Source organism: Phascolarctos cinereus, unplaced genomic scaffold, assembly GCF_003287225.1.
Source record: "Phascolarctos cinereus isolate Bilbo 61053 unplaced genomic scaffold, phaCin_HiC Scaffold_4;HRSCAF=312, whole genome shotgun sequence".
Classification (NCBI taxonomy): Eukaryota; Metazoa; Chordata; class Mammalia; order Diprotodontia; family Phascolarctidae; genus Phascolarctos; species Phascolarctos cinereus.
The window spans coordinates 278,598,142-278,611,421 of NW_027555847.1; positions in this window are offsets into that span (position 1 = coordinate 278,598,142).

A 13,280-nucleotide genomic window follows, 5' to 3' on the forward strand; every position below is an offset into this window, starting at 1 on the left:
CTATTGCAGTCTCTGCTATGAACTCCTGCTGCAGAGCTTCTGGTAGCTCTTCTGACTTTTAGAAGCTCACAAGGTCATATTGAAGTTTGTTTTAGCTCTGATACCACTTAACCTAAAAGCAGGAAAAAACGAACAAGCAACAAAAAGCAGAGGACAACATGGTGACTAGGCAAGTGAAGGGTTCCCCCATGAAGGGGTTCCTTTTAGCATTTCTTCCTCCAAACTTGAAAGCTACCAGGAGAAAAAGCTTTGGTCTGTTTGTGCCTTTTCTATGCATACTCAGTTCGAGCCATAGCAGCCAATCACCACATGGTAAACTAATATGAAACGGACACAAAATACCTACCCATGCTCCGAAATCAGGGTCATGGACCCCCAGTATGCATTATTACCCATTTTCAGAAGTTAATTCACTAAACTTCAGCTCTGATCGCCAGAGTGCAGAACATATTGTTAGAGCTCCAAGGAGCAGCCCATTGGCCAATCCCCATTGCACATAATAACACTGTGTTTATGTTATCTCTTCTTATAGGATATAAACTTCTTGAGGGTAGGAACTGTCTCTTTTTTGTTTCTGCAGCACAATTATCTAGCATATCTAGTCCGTACTTGATTATTTAATTTTGGAAATTCCTGAGATGGGACCCAGGCAGAGCTTGGGATGGGGAAGAATGAGTGGTCGGGGGGAATAGGGAAGTGAAGGGGACCCCAAGTAGCAAGGATTTGGTCACTGGAGATTAGGAGAGTGCCTACATTAAGCTTGCCAGTTTTCAAGGCTTGAGAATACTTACAAAAGGGCCATAAAATCAAGCAAGCACCCATCATCTCTGAGAAGATTTAGTTTAACCAATAAAATCTCCTTCTACTGCCACACAATACAGATATATTCATCTGAAGTAAATTTTATGAATTGAATTTATCACACATCCTTGTTTCAATAATCAGTGCCCCTAGGCTTCCACAGTCAACAGGCAGTCATCTGCCTAAGTGTAATTTTACTCATTTGTCAATGAAGCCAGACCCTGAAGTACACAGTTGAGCGCTAGGAAGATCTGTGACCCTCCCTAGAGGCCTTTGGGCCCACAGATCAGGGAATGGATTACATTCAACTATAAATACATTTTCCCCCCATCTGTGACCAACAGACCAGAAAACATTCTTCATACATTTAGCTTTTCCAAACTGCCAAGTATAAGAAAGTATAACCCAAATATATTACCTATATGTGGGAGTGGATAATGTCAGTGTACGTGTTTGTGTGGGGAGGTAGGAGGGTATATAGAAGAAATGATTCCTAGCTTTCTCTTTCAAGAGGTTAATGTAAACAGACTCAGATTTTTAACCTGAGCAAAAGAAATATTACTATGGTGAGAGTACAATGACTTAAGGTAGAATTTTTTTAAAAAGATGTAAAGGTAATAGAAGCAAGAGTGTGTAATTGAGGGGGAAAACAAATGCTTGCCAAAGTCCAATAACAATAGTGTCAATAGTACTAAAGCTCAAAATTAGCTGAGACTGGCAAAGAAAGCTACCGTTAGTGAACTTTAATAGCTGGAGTGAGGTGTGGTGGATAAAGTTCTGTGTTTGTAATTAGGAAGACTTGAATTTTGTTTTGGGTTTTTTTTACTAGCTTTGTAACTCTGGTCAAATAATTAATTCCACGTGCTCAGACAACTATCTAGGACATATCTCTTGAGTCATTGGGGGTTTATTTTGGTGGAGGGTGTTGCAACAGCTGTAATTCTCTACAATGAAGAAATCTCAGATCTTTCACATCCATTGACCAAAGCTTTGATTAAAAAAAAAAGCCAGTTTGGCTTCATCAAGAACAAGTTATGCTAGAATAATCTCATTTCTCTATTTGACTAATATTTGCCCAATTTGGATTAATACACATACAGATCGAAGTAATACTGTGGGTTTAATTTACCTAGATTCTAGCAAAACATTTGATGACATCTCCAATACTATCCTTGTGGAAAAATGGAGAGACGTGAGCTAGTTGACATCATAATCAAATGGATTCAGAACATAGGATTTCCTCACTTAAAAGCAGTCATTGTTGTAGTTAGGTGTCAGCTCTGGAAGGAAGTCTGCAATGGAGCATCTCAAGGAGCTATGTTTGCTTGACCTTATGCTACTTAACATTTTTATCAATGCCTTGTTAAAAGTTAAAAGATTTTGATGGGGGGTGGGGGTATATCATTACCATTATCTCTACTGGACCCTCATAGCAAGAAGGTTTCTACTCTCTAATTGATTGTCCCACTTAGTACCTTGGCTATCTCAGTATTATTTCTCCTCAGGCTTCTTCTAACAGTCCCCTCTCAACTGAGGGTCTCAGCTCATACTTCAAGGAAAAAACTTAGGCCAATCTCAATGAACTCTTTTGTCTCTCCTCATCTTAAATCCCTCTAACATCATCCACCACTATTCTCTTCCTTTACTCCAGTGTCTAAGAAGAAGTAGTCCTCCTTGCTAGGGACAATTCCTCTATGTGTGCCTTGGATCCAATCCCCTCCCATCTTCTCAAGCAAATTACTGGAGAACTGGATATTCTCTAGGCATCTCAAACTCCACCTGTCCAAAACAGAACTCGTTATCTTTAGCCCCAAGTGCCCCCTCTTCTGAACTTCCCTATTACCATTGAGGGCACCAACCTCTTCCCAGTCACCTCGGTTCACCACTTCAGCATTACCCTCACTCTCATTCATCCCACATATCCCATCAGTTGCCAAATCTTGTCATTTTCACTTTCACAACACTTCTCATATAAGCCCCCTTCTTTCTACTCACACAACTACTATTTCACTTCAGTTTCTCATCACCTCTCATCAGTTGTCCTCAAGAATTTGAAGGGCTGTTAACATCATCTGTTTAGTCCCAAAGGGCAGAACTAGGAACAGTGGATGGAAGTTGTAAAGAGACAAACTTGGTTTTGATGAAAAAAAAAAGCTTCCTAAAAATTGGAACAAAAAAAAATTGGAAAATTTAAAAAAAATTGGAATAATGATGTCATGTGCTGCCTGGGGGAAAAGACTGGATGACCACCACTCAGGTATTTTATGGCAAAGATTCTTGTTAAAGTCTAGGTTGCATGAACTGAGATGGCCTCTGAAGTTCCTTCCAATGTGATTCATTGATTCTGCCCATTTTAACCCTGGGTAGTTACTTTTACTGCATCAGCAAAGTGAATTCATTTACACATCTATGACAGAGCCTGTTTAGAAAGCTGCGTGCCATTTAAAAGCATATTACACTGGAAATGCATACTAATTAATAAATGTTCTATGTTTTTATGTGAGAATGTTTAATATTTAATATTTTAATAATTTTATCATTTATAATTTATTAAATTTACTGTTTGTGGCTTATATTGATTAAAAATTCATATATTCACTGTCTTGCTCAATTTTCAATTATTTTTTAATGTAAAATAAAAAAACTGCATACTGGTAAGCCAACTGATTTATTTTAAAGTCTTAGAGATTGCACATCTAGATCTAGTGAGTAAGACTACATTTATATTGTCCCACGTTATTCATTATACCCTATAGGAATATTTAATCTAAATCGGAAGGGTGCTTCAGAGTTTCAGACCACCTTTCACAAGTGAGTGCAAGGATGTGAATAGCATGTGTTCTTCTGTAGCACTGCAGGTGGGAGGAGGGATTTTGTAGCCCTGAAAACTCTCACAAGGCTGGGAAAGTAATGGCAGCACCCAGCTCCAGTACCCCTAAAATTCACCGTCTCATTTTCCAGAGACTAGCCTAGTTAAGCAGGTTTGGTTTTTTGTTGTTGTTGTTGTTGAGTAGTTTTAAAAGTGGTTTGGAACCCTCTTGAGTAGAAATAAATTCATTATACACTTTTCAAGAGTATAAAAGATGTCAAGGAATTAAAAAATAAGATTTATCTCTAGGCAAATTAGGCTGCTCTCTGATGAGTATTGAAGCTAGATTACGTGGGAGGCTCAATGGCATCTTTCATTAGTCATGAATGAACACAAGCTATAGGACTGCAAAGCATTGTTAAGAACGTCAATGCTAAGCTACTGTCAGTAATGTTTGAAAGATAGTGATGAACAAGAACAGTAGCATGGGACTAGAAAAGGGCAAATGTCCTGATTTTCAAAAAAAGGAAGAAAATAAAATCTGCTAAGCATAAACCAAGGAACTTAACTTCAATTCCTGGCAAAATGTAGGCCCTTCCCTAAAGTTCATTGACAAAGAAATTTCTTACCCAAGTTCTAACCCTAGTACTACCTCTTGCAAATCTCTTGAAAGTAAAATTGTTCAAATGATAATTCTACATTTGTAACATGAGCATTAATGAGTTCTTGAATCACTTTTGCAAAGTGCTTTTGAGGTCCCAGAATAATATGAAGTAATTTTATAGACCCCCTCCTCAAATGCCAACATAATAGAAAATAACTACACCACCAAAGACAATTTACAGTTTTAATGTCATGACAATCAAAGTATCAAAGGAACACTTTACAGAGCTCAATAAAATAATAACAAAATTTATTTGGAGAAACCAAAGATCTTACAATATCAAGGGAAATAATTAAAAAGGTAGGAATTGAGGGGGGAGGGTGCTTCCAGATCGTAAACCGTATTATAAAGCAGAAGTCATCAAAACCATTTGGTCTCAGTTGAAAATAGAGAAGTAAATCTACGGAACATACCTCTTCAAGGAAAATCAGAAACAATGGAACTCAATAATCTGGTATTTGGTAAATCCCAAAACATAAATAACTTAGGAAACAACTCCTTATTGGATAAGAACTAGTTTATCTGGAAGGATTGTGGAAAGACAGGCACACATTGAGGTGTGCTGGAGCGAGCTTTAACCAGCTCTCAAAAAGTGTTAAATTTTCAATGTGAGTATTTATACCTTAGAAATCAGCAAATACTACAAATCATGGCTTAATTTATTGCTATGTTGATTGTCTAGACTTAAGAAAATGATGGGGAAAATTTTAATAATACAGATTAAACTTAAAAGTGTGTCATGAGTACATTTTTTTCCCTAACTAGCCAGTTAAATGTTTATTCACATATACCTGGGCACACCACTGAACTGTTGATGAAGCTCTGAATTGATACAATCATTATGGAAAGCATTATTATGAAATTATGCAGATAGAATAAGTAAATACATAGACTTTTTGACCCAGAGATTCCACTGCTTAGGCATATACCCCAAGGAGATCAGTAGACATAACAATGTACATAGCAGTACATCTTGCAGTATGTAAAAGACTGGAAACAAGGTAAATGTCAATCACTTGGAGAATGTTTAAACAAATTACAGAAGGAAAGAAAGAAATAATCATTTATTAAGTGCCTGCTATGTGCTAGACACTATGCTAAGTGTTCTCCAACTATGATTTCATGGAATCCACACAATAACCTTAGGTTGGTAGGTGTTATTATTCCCATTTTACAGTTGAGGAAGTGGAGATGGGAATAAGGGTAAGTGATGTGCCAAGGGTTACCCATGTAGCAAACTTCTGAAGTGAGATTTGAAATCAGGTCCTCCTGACTCCAGACCTCACAGTCTAACCACTGTACCACCTGGCTGCCTTGAATTGTGGCACATGAATGTAATGGGAAATATCTCTGTTGCAAAAAATAATAAATATGATAAATATAAAATAGCATGGAAAGACTTACATGAAATGATGGAGAGTGAAATAAGTAGAAGAAAAAAGATACACCTAATGACTACAATGGAAAAGGAAATAATTTCCACAAGACAATCAAAAGTAAATGTTGTAAAATTACAAAGAATAAGCATGGCCCCAAAGAAGAAATATGAGATGTTACCACCTCTTTCTTTGCAGACGTGAGAGGTCCACAGGTGTGGAACATTGCATATAGTTTAGACTTTTTCAATATATTGATTGGTTTTGCTGATTTTTTTCTTCTTTTTTTTTTCTCTTAAAAATATTTTTAAATGGAGTGGTTCTCTGTGATGGGAAGGACAAGGGATAAAAGAAGAAATTTTGGTGATATCAAACAAGTTATCAATAAGAAATTATTTTAGAAAAAGAAAATGAACGTTGAGAGATTCAAAGAACAAACTTGGCACCAAAGAAGAGAGGAGAGGCCTCTTTCCTTTACCCTTTTGCAGAGATAATAGGTCCAAGGGTGTGGAGCATTTAATATATTATCAGATGTTTTTCCAGTGTACTGATCCCCATTAGACTGTAAGCTCCTTGAGAACAGATACTTTTTGCCTATCTGTATTCCCAGTACCTAGTACATAATAGGTGCTTAATAAATGCTAATTGACTTGACTTGATGGATTTTACTAATGTTTCCTCTTCTTCCTCTTTTTCTTTTGAATAAAATCTTAGTTATTAGGAGTGCTTATAAGAGAGAAGAGGAGGAAAAGGAATATAGAGCTAAAGCTGGGTGATAAAAAGACAAAAATATATCAATAAAATTTGTTTTTCAAAACACATAAATGGCAAAGCTAAGGTTTCAGACCACAAGACTATATAGGGTTTAGAATTTGAAAGGTGGTCTAGTTCACCCCAGACCCCTCATTTAAGGAAACTGAAGCAGAAATCCATTGTGGTTAAGTGACATGCCCAAGGTTGTATAGCTAATTACCAGGTCTCATCCAGACTTTCCACTATTTCACAGCTCTCTTTTAGTCACTCCATTGAACATCTATAGTATTCACTGAACAGAGGGTACTTGGATGGAGTGTCAACATGGGGAGGATGGGATGGCCTACACCTCCTGGAAGAAAAGGGACTGGCCAAAGAAAAGTTGTAGCCAAATATCCCCTCAGAGGTCACGTGGGGGCAGGAACTAAGAAAAATGAATTCTTCATTGTGAAAAGAAGATAAAACAAGCTATTTGGGCCAGCTTCCAGGGACTCCAATCCTGAAAAGGAAAAAACAAAAACAGAAACAGAAAAAGAGCAGTAGGAGAATACAAGGGAAAAAAAGGCTAAAAGTACAAAGATCTCAGGAGGAAGTAAGCTCAGTTAAAAACCTAAAATACAAGTAGATAAATCAACAAGGAAGATATTAAAACAGAATTGAAAATGTTTACCAAATCATCTAAGTGATTGCAAACATTTTTAAATTAAGATTGGTCAGGTATTGGTTCAATTTCCTATATCTTCCAAACAGAGAATTCTATGGATTCCCAAGATAGTATGAAGCCATAGCAGGCTGTTCCTGGGTGATTCAAGAGAAAAATCAGAATATTGAAAGAAATTAGAAAGGAATACATGTAAGAATTTATGTCCTGCACAGCAGAAAAAAATAGCAGAATGGAAAAAATTTTAATCCATAGCATGCTTCTCCAAAGAAGGAAAAGAGAGAATAATTGATTGTCCTTCATTTCAATATATTTGTATTTCCGATCTACTAGAAGACAAGTGAAAAGGCAAAAGCATAAAAAGAACACATTGACCCAAATGGAGAATCCTAAGTGAAATCCTAAGTAGCATTTAGGCCAAAGAACAAATGATAGAAACAATAAATAATTATGTGAAAGAAAATTATAATGATGAAACAGTTCAAATTTTCTGGGATGAGGCTAAAGCAGTTCTCAGGTGGAAAATCATATCCCTATAAACATAAATTAACATAATAGAAAAAGATAGAATTAATGAACTGAATGTTTTTTTTTTAAATCAGGAAGCCAACAAATAAAAAAAAAAGAAGAGATATGAAAAAATAGAGGAGAAATAGATAAACTGAAAACCAAAGAAACTATTAAAATGCTGATTTTTAAAAAATGACTAATAAGATTGAAAAATTTTTATCTATTTAAAAAGAAGTCAGAAGATCAAATCAGTAAGTTAGCAAATGATCAAGGTGAAATGACATGTGTAAACATATATGCTAATAAAACTGAGAATATTTTAAAAAGAGCAATAGCTTCAAAAACATAAAATACACAAACTGACAAAAGACCAAAGAGAGATGTTAATTAGCTCAATTTCTGAAAAGGCAATAGAACTAGCCATAAAGGAATTGCCAAAGAGAAAACTTTGGTCTTTCTCACAGGAGAAGTCTATCAAACTTTTAAAGAACAATCAGTATCAGCATTACACAAATTATTTTCAAAAATTGAGAAAGAAAGCACCTGCCAGATTCCTTTTATGAGACAATATAGACCCAATACCTAAACTGGGTAATGACAAAATACAGAAGAAGAATTATAGACCAATATCATTAATGAATATTGATTAATAATGTTTAAATAAAATCCTATCAAACAGACTACATTAATTCAACCAAAAAATCCAATCAATAAATCTAACCAATTTAGATTTATGCCAGGGATGTTCAGCATTGGGACTGTTATGTTTAATAAACATAATTAGTCATAAAAAACATAGTCAACAAAAACATCCAATTCACATGATTATCTCAATAAATTTGGAAAAAATCTTTGGTGAAGTATAGAACTCATAAATATATATAAACATTACAAAGCAGAGGCATAGAGAGATCCTTTTTTAATACCATAAATAGTATCTAAAACTGTATGCAATAGAAATACAGTAGAACTTTTTCCAATAAATATAGGAGTAAAGCAAGGATGCCCACTCTCCTCACTATTACTTGATATAGTTACAGAAATTCTAGTAATAGAAATAAGAAAATAGAAAGAAGTTAGAGGTAGAAAGATGGAGGAGAGATAAAAACGTTTCTATTTGCTGGTGATATGAGGGAGTACATGAAAAAATCCTAGAGAATCAGCAAAGATACTAATTGAGACAATAACTCCAGCAAAATTGCAGGCTACAAAATAAACTCTCAAAAATAAACTACATTTCTTTATAACAACAAAACCCAAGAGGCAGTAATAGAAAGAGAAATTCTATTCCGAATAACTACAAAATAGATAAAGTACCTGGCGATCAATGTACTAAAGCACACGAAAGACTTGTATAGATTCAGTTACGAAGTGCTCTTTAAAGAAATAAAGAGGGGCAGCTAGGTGGCGCAGTGGATAGAGCATTGGCCCTAAAGTCAGGAGGACCTGAGTTCAAATTCAGCCTCAGACCAAACACTTGACACTTACTAGCTGTGTGACCCTGGGCAAGTCACTTAACCGCAATTGCCAATCAATCAATGAATGGATGAATGAATAAATAAAGAACAACTTAAATAACTGGAGGAATATCCAGTACTTATAGCTGGTCCATGTGAATATAATAAAAATAGCAATACTGACAAAGTTAATTTAAACTGTTAATGCTAGACCAAATTATGAAAGGGATACTTTATAGAACTTCATAAAATAATAACAAAGTTCATTGGGAAAAACAAAAGATCTAAAGCAGTGCTTCTTAAACTGTGGGTCACAACCTCACATGAGGTAGCAAAACTAAACGTGGGGGTCACGAAAACTTGGCAAGATTAAAAGGTTTCTGAATGCACAACAACCAAAATTTAATTCAAGTACATAATGATGCAGCACTTGCACATGGCCGCACTTCTGCAGCCCTGGTTCTGAACATTCAATGTGCACACTTTGCACTGTGTATGCCATCATGTCATGCAAATGCCAACAAATGCTGCCAGAAACACCAAGGCTCAGATTCAAGACTATTGTATGTTATAAATTGTAGTGCTTTTACTGTACATACAAAATTATTAAATGAATTTTGGCTTGGGATTAGGACAGAATTTCCAACAATTTCTGAAATGGCCCTAAACATACTTCTGCCATTTTGTACTATGTATTTATGCGAAGTGGCATTCTCAGCGTTGACAATTATAAAATCAAGATATCGATCAACTCTGAAAAACATTGAAGATGCTCTATGTCCTGCAGTATCAAATATTCCACCAAGATTTAATTATTTATGTAAAAATAAACAAGCACATCTATCTCATTAGTATGCAAATTTGCTTTCACATTTAATAAATGGTAAAATTATATGTATACCCAAGAACTGTTTTAAAATAAATTTCTTTGTGATTTATTATTGATAAATTTTTGATTTGTACACCTGTTTTGTATACCTATATACCTGAGTCATGTAAAAATTTCTCAAGCAAAAAGAGGTCGCGAATGGAAAACGTTTAAGAAACCCTGATCTAAAATATTGAGGGAAATGGTGGAAAGAAGTACAGATGAAGGGGAAAATAACACTAGTACATAAGGGAATAAGAGAAATATAAATATAATAATAACAATGATGATGAGAAATACAAATCAAAACAACCAAAAAGTTTCACTTCAAACCTTGAAAATTGGAAAAGATGATGGAAATAGTCAAGGTTGGAGAGGCTGTGGGAAAATAAACACATTGTTATATTGTTGATATAACCATTATGGAAAGCAATTTGAAATTGTGTAAATAAATTAAATAAATGTCCATATATTCTGACCCAGACATATATATACCAAAATACTTTTAGTTGCACTTTTTGTGATAGCAAAGAATTGGAAACAAGGTAGATATCCATCTAGGGAATGGCTAAGCAAATTATGGTACGTTAATGTAATGGAATATTATTGTATTGTAAAAAATGATGATTATGATGAGTATAGAGAAGGATGGACAGGTCTACATGAACTGATCAATCAATAAGTGTTTATTAAGTGCTTTCTATATTTCAATCACTGTATAAAGTCTTTAAAATACAAATACAAGCAAAAAGATAGTCCTGGCTCTATATATAGATTCATTGATTGACTAATAATGCATTATAGAAATGTACAAGGAATTTGTCATTTCAATAGCTGTGGTTTTCAGACTTACAATCTTAAGTATACAACTTCTTCCCCTTTTAAAACATCAGCACCATTTTTCTTTCTAACTCATTAACATTTGTCCTTTTCTTTGGGATCTTAAAAAAAAAATCAATGACAGCAGTTCAGTCATCCAATCTACCAGATCTTTCTGGTGAAGGGTCTTCCAGTTTGGAAACTTTAATTCATTGAGGGGAAAGCTGCCTGCTCCCTTGATGTGGCCTCCATTTGAACTTTTTTAATTAGTGACTGAGATTGAGGTATAGATCATGATATTTTGGTAAAAGTGTAATTTTATTGGTGTAGAATTTCCAGGGAGGAAATTTCTACTAATTCAGCTTGTCAACTTTATTATAAATTAACTCTTTTAGAGAGTTGCCAGAGGCACATTCAAGAGGGACTCTGATAATACTACTACTAAAAATAATAGATGACATTTACATAGTGCTTTAGGGTTTGCAAACTATTCTGCATACATTATCTCATTTGATCATGAGCTAAATAGAAAGAATATCTGATCATTGATAGCAGGATTGTCAGATCTGCAGATGACACAAAACTGGGAGCAAACACATTGAATGACAAAACCTGGATCAAAAAAGCTGATGAGGGGAATAAATACTATATAGTACAAGGAATCAGGAATGCTCAGCTTGGTTAAGAAGAGACTTAAAAGGAATATGATAGATGTCCTCAAATAGAGCTGGACAGTCACTTCTTCTTAGACTTGAATATCAAAACTAGGACCAATAGGTGAACATTACTGAGAGTCAGATTTCAACCCAAAGAAGGGAAAAACTTCCTAACAATTAAAGCTATCTAAAAATGAAATCTGCTTTCTTGGACACTTCATCATTTGAGATCTTTAAGCAAAGGTCAGGTGACCACTTTTAGAGGATGAGTCTTGGTCAGGCCAGGAGTTAGAGAAGATGGCCTCTGACATACCTTCTACTTCTTTAAATCAGCTTTTCTAGTCCAATCCTGACATCCTAGATTTTTGGAGAGCAGATTTCAAACAATTCAGAGAAGCATGTTAGAAGCCCATGACCTAAAATTTTCCTGAGTAAGTCAGTTCTGAAGGAATAGGAAGCTTTCAATAATAAATTCTGAAGACATAAAAGAAAGCATTTCAGATGAGAAGGGCCTTTGTGTCAAACTCCTACATCCAAAGTCTCCAATAAAAATATGAATCAGTCCCAGGCCTTAGAAGAGCTCAAAAGGGATTTTGAGAAGCAAGTAATAGAAGCAGAGGAAAAACTGGGAAGAGAAATGAGAGTGATGTAAGAAAATCATGAAAAACAAGTCAACAGCTTGCTAAAGGAGACTCAAAAAAATACTGAAGAAAATAGCACCTTAAAAAATAGCCTAACCCAAATGGCAAAAGAGGTCCAAAAAGCCAATGAGGAGAAGAATGCCCTAAAAAGAAAACTTGGCCAAATGGAAAAGGAAGTCCAAAAGCTTACTGACGAAAATACTTCCTTAAAAATTAGAATAGAGCAATTGGAAGATAGTGACTTTATGAGAAATCAAGACACTGTAAAACAAATCCAAAAGAATGAAAAAATAGAAGGACAATGTGAAATATCTCATTGGAAAAACAACTGACCTGGAAAATAGATCCAGGAGTGATAATTTAAAAATTATTGGACTGTCTGAAAGCTATGATCAAAAAATGAGCCTAGACATCATCTTTCAAGAAATTATCAAGGAAAACTGCCCTGATATATCAGAACCAGAGGGCAAAATAGAAATGGAAAGAATCCACAGATCTCCTCCTGAAAGAGATCCCCAAAGGAAAACTCCTGGGAATATTGTAGCCAAATTCCAGAGTTTTTTCCCAAGGAGAAAATATTACAAGCTTCCAGAAAGAAATAATTCAAGTACTGTGGAAACACAATCAGGATAACACAAGATTTAGCAGCTTCTACTTTAAAGGACCGCAGGTCATGGAATATAATATTCTGGAGGGCAAAGGAGATAGGATTACAACCAAGAATCACCTACCCAGCAAAACTGAGTATAATCCTTCAGCGGAAAAAACGGTCATCCAGTGAAATAGAGGACTTTCAAGCATTCTTGATGAAAAGACCAGAGCTCAATAGAAAATTTGACTTTCAAATACAAGACCCCCCAGTGGAACATGAAGAGGTAAACAGGAAAGAGAAATCATAAGAGATTTATTAAGATTGAACTGTTTACATTCCTGCATGGAAAGATGATATTTATAGCTCATGAGACCTTTGATGGTATTAGGGTAGTTGGAGGGAAAAAATTATATGTAGGTATAGATAGATAGATAGACAGACAGAGGGCACAGGTTGAGCTGAAGATGAAGGGGTCATATCTGGAGAATAAAATTAAGGGATGAGAGAGGATTATACTAGGAGAAGAAGAAAGGGAGAGGTAGAATGGGGTAAATTATCTCACAAAAAAAACAGAAAAGAAAAGGCTCTTACAGAGGAGGGGAAATGGGGAAGGAGACAGGGAATGAGTGAATCTTATTCTCATAGGATTTGGCTTACAGAGGGAATCACATAC